The sequence below is a fragment of the Megascapheus bottae genome, chromosome 4 (genome assembly GCF_031878675.1).
Source record: "Megascapheus bottae isolate mThoBot1 chromosome 4, mThoBot2.hap1, whole genome shotgun sequence".
NCBI lineage: Eukaryota > Metazoa > Chordata > Mammalia > Rodentia > Geomyidae > Megascapheus > Megascapheus bottae.
Genome location: NC_143512.1, coordinates 53,598,688 through 53,610,718, shown reverse-complemented (window position 1 = coordinate 53,610,718; position 12,031 = coordinate 53,598,688). Strand labels below are relative to the sequence as shown.

The 12,031-nt window shown below is 39.0% G+C and overlaps 1 pseudogene; it reads right to left on the bottom strand.

The window, feature by feature from the left end:
* Positions 1-1,910: 1,910 nt before the first annotated feature.
* LOC150064464 (glucose-6-phosphatase 3 pseudogene) lies at positions 1,911-2,584 on the bottom strand (annotated as a pseudogene).
* Positions 2,585-12,031: the final 9,447 nt, after the last annotated feature.

Genomic DNA, 12,031 nt, shown 5'->3' with positions numbered 1-12,031 from the left:
CCTAGCATGCACAAAGACCCAGGTTCGATTCCTCGGTACCACATACATAGAAAAAAGCCGGAAGTGGTGCTGAGAGCTTTAGCCTACGAGAAAGTCTAAGGACAGTGCACAGGCCCTGAGCCCAAGCCCAGGATTGGCAAAAAATAAATAAATAAATAAAATAAAAAGAAAATATTCAAGAAACTTTAATTTGCTGAAAAAGTAAAATATGTGATATTTTCCCGTTCCACATTTAGAATATGATGATGTGATCAGGTAAAACTATTGTATATAGCAAGATGTTGATGGCTTGTTATTCAACAGAACACAAGAAGGAGAAAAAGCAAGTATGATTTTCAAGTGTAACCTAAAGTGTGCGATTTCTTAGTTGACTAGAATTGTAGAAGACTTCATCTTTGAGGAAATTTTCACATTTCCATTTCCATGTACTTCCTGCTCTCTGAGAGCAGGTTTCCTTTATTGTTTAATCCAATTCAATTACCTGGAAGGGAATTTCTATCATTCTAGGGATATGTTCTAGGGATAGAGGACTACTATTTTAGCCAACCACAGGACACTCATATTCATCCTGGTTATCATGAACCACATAAAATTATCAGTTGCCTCCTCTCTTTCCCTTAACACTAACACTCATTTTGGGAAGGAAAATTTCATAAGAATGTATTTCTCAGCCTGTTAGGCTCTACATTTGAGTCATTGTTCAGCTCTTCCAATTTTCTGTTTCTTTCCCAAACCTCAGTATTATCTTGCTCAAATCTCAGGTTTTACAATTGTTAATATTAGTGCCCTTGGCTGCCACCCATTACCAGCCAATAATCAACTTCTCTCATCTCTACTTCTAGTTGTCTAGTGAAAACAATTCTTCAAATTCATTGTATAAACCATGTGTTCTTCATCTGCTATGTGGCTTCTTTTCTATCAAGTCACTTCCCTTGCTTAAATTTGATACCAGGACCCTCCTGTGCTTTTCACAAATCCTTATTATATTATTATATTATATTATGTTTGCTTAGGTACATCTGTATGGAAGAACATGGCCAGAGAACTTCATATTACTCCTACTCAAGGCAAATTTCCTCATCTTAATAGTTGACAAAATATAAATTGAAAGACAAAATTACCAAGAATTTCAGGATTCTGACGATAGACCATTATGCTAAACACAGAGCCTGTGTGACTGAGTTGGCGATAGGCCCATGAAGCTGGTCCAGTTTTCCCAGTACACACTGGTAGGGGCAGAGCAAGAAGTGTAACACCTTGAAAGAGTTCGGCAGCACAATATCATCTACTCTATTGCCTTGTGCAGAAGGGGATATAATACAAGTAACTGGTGCTGACATAAATGTATTTATATGTACTAATACCTAGTTGTAACCAAATCCATAGTTACAAATGGTCAGTTGTAAATTTAAGACAATAATGAAAATGCAAGCTTAGAAAGGAAGAGAGTGCAGAAAACAGTAGGGTTGACCCAAAAACATTTACATTATTATTGCTATTTTTGATTATGTGGTACTAAGGGATCAAAGCCAGGACCTCATGCATGCTAGGTGGGCACTTTGCCACTAAGCCACATTTCCAACCCACAGAAATCATCCAGCAACAGAATCAACTCCAAAGTGAATCAAAGACCTCAATATAAGATTGGATACCATGGAAGAAAGTGGAATTCTTTTTTTTATTTTTAGAACTTTCAAGGAGTTTATTAGGGCCATCTTGACCCACCCCCCACAGTATTGCAGGAACCTGCAGGTCTTGCTGTTGTCTTTGTTCTTTGACATGCTGGGAGGAAAGGTAGGAGACTGAATCCCCTTAGGAGATACCCTTTGGGACTAAGACCAAATGGTAGGCCTGCTTGAGGGCTGCAGCTGTCTCCTGGAGTGTGAAGGTCGTGGACTCTTGGCTCTCAGTTAAGGAAAGTGGCAGGAGGAGACACAGGAAGTCAGGAAGAGTGGATGTGTGTTGTTTCTGGGTACCAGGGCCAGGGCCAGGCACGGCCAGGGTGTGTACGTGAGGAAGGTGAAGCTGTAGAAGAGATTCATCGGAGGCCCAGCAGTACCACGGCCAAAGCAAGACAGGCTATCTTTTGGCCTTTCTCAGGTGGACCGGTTGTATCTGGGCATAGCAGGGAAGAGTGCAGGACGATTCCCAGACCCAAGGCGGTTCCTGAGTCACGGCTCAAGGAAGCAAAAGGCTGGCAGTCCAAAAGCACCCACTCGAGCCGCTCACACCCCTTGGACACTAGGTTGATGGACTAAGAAAGATCCAAGCCCAGTGTAAAGAGGTTCCAGTAGATGAGGCTGGCCCTTAGCCTGAGGGTACAGCAGTCAGCCCATAAAAGCTTAGTACCCGCTCCTTGAGCACCCGGGGTGGGGAGAGGGAGGGGACAGCAGCCAGCCTAGGGCAGCACCAGTTAGTAGGCCAGACAACACTTGATGAAGGAAATGTGATAAGAGGAAGACATGCCAACCGCCTATAGAAAGGTGCAATAAAGCAGGCTAGATATCACTCTGAGCCAGCAGCTGTGGGTCGGAAAGGCCATCTGGGAAGAGAAGGCTGTGACTCGGACTGCTCCTGTGATCATGCAGTATCCAGAGGGGCTGCCTGGACCAGTTTCACTAGAAGAAGGGAACTGGTGAACTTTGACTGGAGCCTGGTCGTAATATCCGGACTCATGGACCCATACAATGGGCTTCTCTCCAAACAGAATGCTTGAGTTTCTAAGTCAGTAGGTCTGAGGGAAGATGGGATATCTGCAGTTTAAACACACTCCTTCGGTGATTTTTCTGGTAAGATACACTGGTGCAAAGAGTAGGATGGGTGAAGTCTGCGTTTCAGATGGTGCAATCAGTTGGCAACTTGAAGATGAGGTTGAGCCACTGAGTGATGAAGCTGATACAGAGTACCGAGATGCCTTTGTGGGGGGAGGCAGAGTAGGCTACCGGGAAGTAGAGCAGAAAGAGGTTCTTGGGATCGCCCAGAAAGGTGACCCAGAGCCACACATGTTCCAGCCAAGGCCTGCGGTCCGGAGGAAGCAGAGGAATCCTGGCCATTTCAAGAGGCCCCAACCTCCCCGCCCAAAATTCTTATAGGATGAATTAAATGGCAACAATCTCCATAAAATTACAACACACCCTTGGGTTTCAGTGGCTCAAACCTTTAATCCTGGTGGCTGAAGAAGCTGAGATTTGAGGATGGAAGTTCTGAGCCAAGTTAGGCAGGAAAGTCTATGAGACTCTCATCTACAATAAAGTATCCATAAAAGGTTGGATGTGGAGCTCTGATTTAAGTGGTAGAAGAATAGTCTTGAGAAAAAAAAGAAGCTCAGGGATTGCACCCAGGCCTGAAGTTCAAGCCTGAAGACAAAAATGTTTTTAATGTATTGATATGCATATCAAGAAATTAAAGTGTGCTTGGTCTGTATGTGTGAACAAACCCAACCTTTCCCTTTTCTCCCTAAACATGGGCTTCACCTCACCAGCCTGCACTGTCATGTGACACACCTACCAGAGATCCAAAGCAATGAATCCTCTAAAATGGAGTCAAAATGAATTTATTCTCTTAATAAATTATCTGAAATGTAACAAAAATGAACTAACGTAGTAAATCCTGTACATGAAATGAAATTTTCCCTTTATATACTTACCTGTGACAAAGTTTTGTCTATTAAATAGGTGTGGTTAGAAATTAACAACAACAAACTTAATACAACAGTGCAAGGATAGAGAGTACACAACCAGATAGCAGTGTGTACACTTTGACAAGTAAGTGTTTTAGCACCACAGGTTTTGTTTGTTTTTGCTGTTTAGGTGAAAAGGTAGGATGGAGTTATAAGCAAATTCACTTTAGGATGGATGTTTCCATTTGTTCCAACACCTGATGAGTTACTATTACACTACTTTATTAACTGGGCCAAGAGATTTTGAGGCTGACATTGGGCCATTGATGTTTGGGCATCCCATGAAACAGAGAATAGATTCTTCACATACTTCCAGCAAGACAAGTGTCCATGCCCCTAATAAGTTTTCTTTCTTAAACATGTTTTGTGCCAAGAAAAGGTCATTTTCCCAGGGTACATTTCTTTCTTTAAGACATCCTGGTTTATATCTCATAGCATACTGACTCTTCGGGCAAACAGGCAAGGTCAAATGAAGAGAACTTCTCTTCCCAACCTCTTTTGTTTTCTTTCCATTTACCAAATGCTGTGGTTTATGAGGGAGTGTAAGGCTTAAAGCCAAGAAAATTATAGTCATTAATACAGTGTTAATATCTAAATTCCTGGCTCCTATTTCCCATGCTTCATTGTCCCTGATCTATCTTGCTTCAGTTCCAATTCCAGATCCCAGATTTCCTGGCTCTAGATTCAGTCTTCCTCTGCCACTCTAGGCTTATGGAAAGATTCTCAAAGACAAATAAAATAATTACATTCATTACATATTGTGTTTAGCCTTATAGTCTTTGATTTTGTTGGGACTAGTGGAGCAGTTTAAGATAAATATCAAATTGTCTGTCATTTTCTCATACAGAGATGATGGGCTCAGGTTAAACTCTCTATGGATTAGATTAATTTGCTAGCACTTGGTTTTCAGATTTTACTAGGATATTCTGCTGAAACGTTAATTCATCTTAAGGCACATATTCTTTAACAGTTCATTTCCCTGAATCTAAGTTTTCAGTCTCATTATTAATCTCTCTCTTTGGTATATATATAAAAAGAGCAAGCAGCATTTTCTTTTTAAATTTAGTGTCTTTGGGCAAATGTCTCACAATATTAAATAATTACCTAACCTCAAGTGTTCCAGTTTGAGGAATTGGTTGATAAATTCTGGTCTATAATGATTAATTGTAGCTATTTTTTAGTCCCAGATGAACTTTTTTTTCCTTTTCTTTTCACTTCATTATTCTGCTCTTCCCCCAGGCCTCAATCCAATGGATTTATGTTCATAAGTAGTTATCCTTATGTGTTTAGACATTTTTTTAAATCTCCAATGACTAGGTAAATGCCTTTTAAACAATTATCAAAAGAGTTCCAGCTCTACTTCCTGCAGGCTTCCTTTAATCACATATGCTTTGGACCCATTAAGTCTTATCTATGAAAAAAAGATGATTCCTGACATTTCCTCCCCAGCTGAGACTTTGGCTCAACAGTGTCCAGAGAAGTGACACTTTGAATCTGGGCCAACTTGAAGATTCGGCAGCAATCAAAGCCGTGGCAAGCAATGAATCCCTTGAGTCAACAGGGTTTTTTCCAGCAGGAAGCTGGGGCTTCTGTGATGACACAAGAGTTGGGATTTATAAGGGGGAAGGCTGAGCCAGAGCTCTGTGTGAAGGATGCAAATATGCTAAGGAACTGAGCTCAGCTTTGGGAGTCTTAGGCTACACAGTGTCTTGAAATTGTCAGCATTCAAGAAAGCAGTAAATTCAAACCAGGGAATATTGGTGCTTTAATTTATTTTATCATTTTCATTCACATCATCATGCTGCATGATCTTGATACACATATCAGAGATGAGAAGATACAGTAAAGGACTTGGCAATGTGACCATCGCTCTTGGTCCTAACTGTGGGGTTTCCAGGTTTTCTTAGACTTGCTACTCCTTCTGCAGATGTTTACTTCTGGGACCTGCTTCACATGGTATAGGATTTAATAGTCAAATAGCTGGAGAGAAATTTTCAGAAGAAAGATATTGGTTCATTGCTTCCCTACTTTGTGCTGTGAACAAGAAGTGTAGGAATTTTTGTCTTTTGACAGCATTCTGTCATGGTCAGTTTTACTGATTGTATCTGAAATGTCTTCAGTAAGATTCACATGTATCACTCTTTTGAGAACAGAAGAAACATACAGAAGTGAACCACTTCCCCTCTACCCTTTCTGTATGTGTGTGTGTGTGTGTGTGTGTGTGTGTGTACATGTGCACATACCTTTCTCTCTCTCTCTCTCTCTCTCTCTCTCTCTCTCTCTCTCTCTCTGTCTCTGTCTCTCTCTCTCTGTCTCTGTCTCTCTCTCTCTGGGCCTAGAGAAATTACTGTTGCACAAAGATTGTACAACTATAGAGATATGATTTTTAAAAAATATTCTCTTCGGAAATTATTAAAACCAAATTGAGTGTAAACTATTTTCACCTTTAACATTTGCCATGTTATTTCAATATGGACTGCAAGCATGCCCAAAATTATAATAACTATTTGCTATGGTCTGAGAGTTTGTGTCTTCTCCAAAATCATACATTAAAATCCTACCACGAAGAATAATGGTTTCAGGAAGTGAAGCTTTTGGGAGGTGATTAGGAAATAAGAGCAGAGTCCTCACAAATGGAGCTTCTGCTCTTGTAAAAGATGCCCTGAGGAGCTCATTCCCTGTACCACAGAAGGAAGAGCAATAAGTCACAGTCTATAAACCACAGAGACAATAGTCTACTAGCTCTTTCGTCTTCATGAACTCAAGCACTCAACTGTGAGACATAAATTTCTTTGGTTCATAAGATATTCAGTTTACCATAGAATTTTTTTTATGGTACTGGGACTTAAAGTTAGGATCTTGAAGGGTCACTTGGTTTTTTTGTTCAAGGCTGATAGTACCCGAGCTACCACTTCAGTCCAGGTTCATTGGAGAAAGAATCTCTAGGTTTTTTCTACCAAGGATGTCTTTGAACTGCCATCCTCAGATCTCAACCTTCTGAGAAGCTAATTTTACAAATGTGAGCCACCAGCTCCTTACCTGCTTTAATATCCTGAATGGACTAAAATACTATTTTTTTCTAAAGCAAAGGAGTATCTCAATTAGAAAACCATCTTAATAACTCTTACAATTTAGAATGTTTTACATAAAATTTATATACTTGCCTATTAGAACTTTTTGAACAACATTACTCTTGGGTAATAATTGTGTAATAAGGGGCTGGGAGTTTGGCCTAGTGGTAGAATGTTTGCCTAGCATGCATGAACATCTGGGTTTGATTCCTGGGTACCATATGCATAGAAAAAAGCCAGAACTGGTAGAACTCTAGCCTTGAGAAAACCCAAGGAAAGTGTGCAGTCCCTGAGCCCAAGCCCAGAACTGGTAAAAAGAATTATGTAATAAAAGTCCACTTCATTGTTTTTTTTTTCCTCGAACAAGTATGTATTAGAGATGGCCAGAAAAGGAGAGCATTGTCTGATAAGACCAGAATTATGGGTGATGGCTTTCTTAGTGAAGTCACCAAAGGGGTGCTTCTGTCAACATTATCTCCTTCCCTGTGTCTCTTGGGTCTTAATACTCATGGATTCAGAGTTCATTAGAGCAGACTCTGCCTCTGTTCCAGGGAATATCAATAAGGGAGTTCCATCTCTAGTGCACAGCAACTGAGTCAGTATTGAGCAGACCAGCTTTATGACCCTAGTTCTTCCCCTTGGAATCAAGGATAATCCTTTCTTTTTCCCACTATGGACACAAAAGGTGAAGCTTGGGGAGTTCTTGGCAGCCTCCTCATGAGTGTGAGATGAGACACTGCCAAAACTAAGTAATACAGGAAAATTAGAGAAGAATTAGAAAGGGATGGAAATAGTTTAGAATTTGTCATATACTTTAAGCTACTATATTCAATAACCTTTGATACTTGCTACATTTTGGATATATTTTTGGACATGAATCAAGATATAGCCAATCAAAATATATTCATTCTTGCTTATGCCATTTTAGTCAAGTTTTCTTAAATGAATGATATACTTACAGACCCATTGAGTGAGAATGTAGAATAGGTCTGAACCCTGCCCCACATCTTTATGCATTACCATCTTGATCTCACAGAGATACGATCTGCCAGAACTCTCAAGGAATCCTTTCAGAAATCAGTCCTCCACAGAGAACAGAGTGTCTGGCTGGATTTTGTTACATAGCTTAAATCAAAGAAACCAAAAGTGCATACTATTCTTGAATTTGGGTTCACTGAACAATTTCATATATATCATGAAACAAAAACATATCTCTAAGATACATGATTTTAGATATAATTCTCAGAAGTCAGAAATTTGGCAGACAAGATTTAGTAAGATTACAGAGAATTTATGAAATTCCATCCACTCAAACTTTCTCTCATGGATGTAATTCACCTAACAACTAGGCAGTGCTTCTGAAGAATACATTAAGGACCTGTACGCTGACTGACATCTGTCCCATTGTGTCTCTCAGATCTCAGTGCCCTGAGTAGCTAGGATCATAGGCGTAAGTCACTAGCACCTGTCCTCCAATAAGTTTTTGAGGAATGAATGGAATAAGTAAAAAAACAAGCCTCAAAAATACCATTATTTTCAAGAACATTATTTCCTCTATCAAAAATCAATCTGCCTTCCTTATATTTGGACTCATAAATTTTTTTGCCATGGTTCACTGTTTTAGGGCGTTTTAATCCCAACTTGTCCATTTAAAGAAGAAATGATGTAATTTACAGGATAAATTGTAGTTGAAGAAAGAGCAAAGTATAGTTAGCTGATAGATATATAGATAGATAGATAGAATCAGAAATTCACATAGTATATAAAATAGACACAGACAAACATAGACACAGATATGAGCATGTCTTAAAATTTAGTTGGCAAGGCTCCTTATAATGTGTCTGCTCTGCAGAGAAATTTACAGACTTAATCATCTACATAAAGACTTAACATAGTGATAAAATTAGGTATGTCTTTTACATAAGATGTCATTTGGAATGATTGATTTCCCAAATTTTAACCTTTTAGGTTAAAAAAGGATATAATTTGTAAGAGAGTTGATAGCATGACTTTTCACCACAGTGTTACCTTGTACAACTTCAGCCCCATTTATACTCAAGGGAAGACAAGAAAATGAAATGCAGACGATGAAGAACACTGTAGCAATAGTGCTAGGGAAAGAAACAAAGAAATAAATTGCAACATAGCCCCAATGCCAAGGAGGGGTCAATTATCTAAGCAAAGAACCCAGATGGAACAGAAGTATGGAATTACAAAAGGTGGAGGAAGGATATTATCCTAAACAACATCAAGGATTACAGGGCCCTGCCATAGAAGTTTATGCATGCTAGTAGGAGGTAGTATATTTCAGATTGACATCATTCAATATTCAGATATTGTTCTAAAGGTCATCCCCTCTAGTGGGGTACACAGATGATGCACTGCATGAGCCCAGATGTCAGCCCAGATGGAGTTCTGTGCATAAATTTACAGATTTGCCATTTATAAAATCTCAGCTATCAGAAGTGAATGCGTTCTGAATGTTGTGATTCTTCCAAATAAAATTCAAGACTTGAGAATTTAATCTGCCGTGTTTTGCTTTAAAGCTGAAATCTGCAGATTGCAAAATTGAGACTGGTAACATCTCTTCTTTTCCTTCTTTATGTTCTTATATAACACAGCATGCATTCCCAGAAATAGATGATACAATTTACACATCAAAGGTACATAGTAAAATTCCTGCAGCCTGGAGATGCTTTTGTCCTTTCAAGGAGAATGATGTTGTCAGTAGCTGTTCTCCAACAATACATTTTTCTCAGAAGTCTTGGGGGATAAAAAGGGATATAATGAGAAAATAATACATTCAATGACAACAAAATGCTCAAGGAAAAAAACATCCCATAATCTACTCTTTTCATAGTAGAGTACAGTTCTTCAGAATTACTTTTATTTGCCATTTAATTTAATCTTTCTGGTTTGATGAGCTCCTAGATTGTTTCATTTCTACAACTCAACTGATAAATGGATTTCAAAATCTCTCTGTGTATCTCTGTCTCTTTGTCTCTGTCTGCCTCTGTGTCTCTGTCTCTGTGTCTCTGTCTCTGTCTCTGTCTCTCTCTGTCTCTGTCTCTGTCTCTCTCTCTCACTCTCTCTCTCTTTCTCATCTCTTTGGGATCAACAAGTATAAGTTGACCTTTATTCCAACCCAGGCAACTTTTTACAACTTAGACAATTTGACTAAATTTTAATGTATACAATGTATGCAATGAGATGTCTATTTCTAGGTTGTTATGCTCCTTCACAAGTCACCCTTATAACTTTTCACATGTGTCATCAAATACCTGACCTACTACTGGCTCATAGTAAAACTTTAACAAAATTTGTAATAATTTAATAACATCAATAAAAACTTCTGAAGATCTTGGAAGTAAAGATTCATCTACTTAGGCCTGGAAATATAAGGTTTCCAGACCTAAGTAGATGACATAAGCTTTCTTTGCTAGCACCATATTACTTTCTTTCTAGGTCATATTTTGGGTTGATTTTATAAAATGTATCTGAAAGATAATGGACAGAGTATTGCAAGACTCTTCCAGAGAGACACTGAAAAGAGTGGTTCCTAGGGAATCTGAAGGATTAGCTGTTCAAAGCATGATTTGTGTAGCCATGTGTAAACTAGTCTCCTCCATATTTACCAAGAGCTCTTTCTATTTGAGTTTTTACTAAAAATGCTAATTCATGGAAATAACCCAAATTTCAGCCATTTCTGAAAGAAAAAAATAAAGCATCTGTTCCTATAAACAAGTAATAATCTGTTAAGACATTTGTATATTCTAAAGATCAAACATGGTATTTGCTTGATGTACTGTGATTTATAAAATGGAATATAGTACACTGGACAGTTGAAATTCATGGTTCCCCTATTATACCACAAACTTCATAACATGGAACTATCCACTGCTACAATGCCAGAAGATTTTTTGTGCAAAGTGAATACTGATATTTTTCCTGGTCTATTCCTTCCATAACCATTTCCAAGAAAATATATATTACTAAATAATACACAAATTTTCAGCAGTTTGAATTACATTTTGCTATATACAAAATTATAAATTACAATTTATATTTTTTTATGTTGAGAAGGAGCATGGGAGAGTTCTTATCTCCAAACAAATAGGAACTTTTCGATGAATTTAAAAAATGTAGGATAAAGTGAGAAGTCTTAAATGAAGACAGATGGATAGATAGATAGCTAGATAGTTATGCTGACTTTATTTTAAGTTAAAAGTGGATATATAGTAGAGAGCCAATAAAGTATAGTTTATTTTAATTCTCAAGAAGGTATTCATACATTATCCACATAGAAAATGAACTAATTAGAAAATTCTGAAGTTCTGCTTCTAGCCATCTCTTGAAAGCAGGTATAACTTTTCTCTCACTAGAAGCAATCATATAAACTGGGCAGAATTATGGGTGCTATAAACTATACAGAAGAGGCCTGGAATTTCTGAGCAAAGGGAATTTAAGTGGAGTGACCCCCATATTTATTCCAATTGTTGGCCTAGTAAATTTTTCTAACGATGGTGTAGGAAGGAATTGAGTAGACAGATAACAGAGGTCTCACTGAGGGCAGAGAGTGGGGACATTGCAGTGTGACTGCTAAAGTGGCAGGAAGTTGAGAGACAGGCTGCTGTATAATTGTGGGGAAACGATGTACAGAGGGAAAGCCCAAAAGTGTTCCCAACATAAATAGAACAAGAAGAAACCATGTAGAATAATGACCTTAAAAGCCATTTGAGCAAACCGGCCGGCTGCAGACAGAGCCACACAGAGCCTGCGCAAGTCCAGAGCTGACACCCAGCCATGCACAGACCTGCTAGCTTCACGGAACCAGAGAATCCAGCAATTTGTCAGTACCTCCGAGGAGAAGTTTCCACTTCTGCTCGTGGAACAGCATTGGGAGGGAGCCCCATCCCCCACAAGCTGAGAGCAGCACCATCTTGACTGCTGGCAAAGACCGAGCCAAAGCAATTGGAGCCTGAGAGGTGATGCTGGAAAGGCCATCTTTCTAACTGGCAAAGGATTTCCCAGAGACCCCTTAGCCAGAAATCCGGCCCCAGTGCTGCTGAAGTCCTTCCCCTGTGCCGGCCATAGACCTGGTAAACAAAGCCACCCTGGGATCTTTCAGCTTTGTTTTTACCAATCAAGCAATCTGATCAGAATAACCGCAAAGCCAAATCACAAGAGAAAAAGGCTTTGTGAAGTGTTTGGATCCTGAATTTAGTGGAGACACAAGTTTCCTATCTGAGCCCCCGGCCAAAAAAAAAAAAAAAAAAAAAAA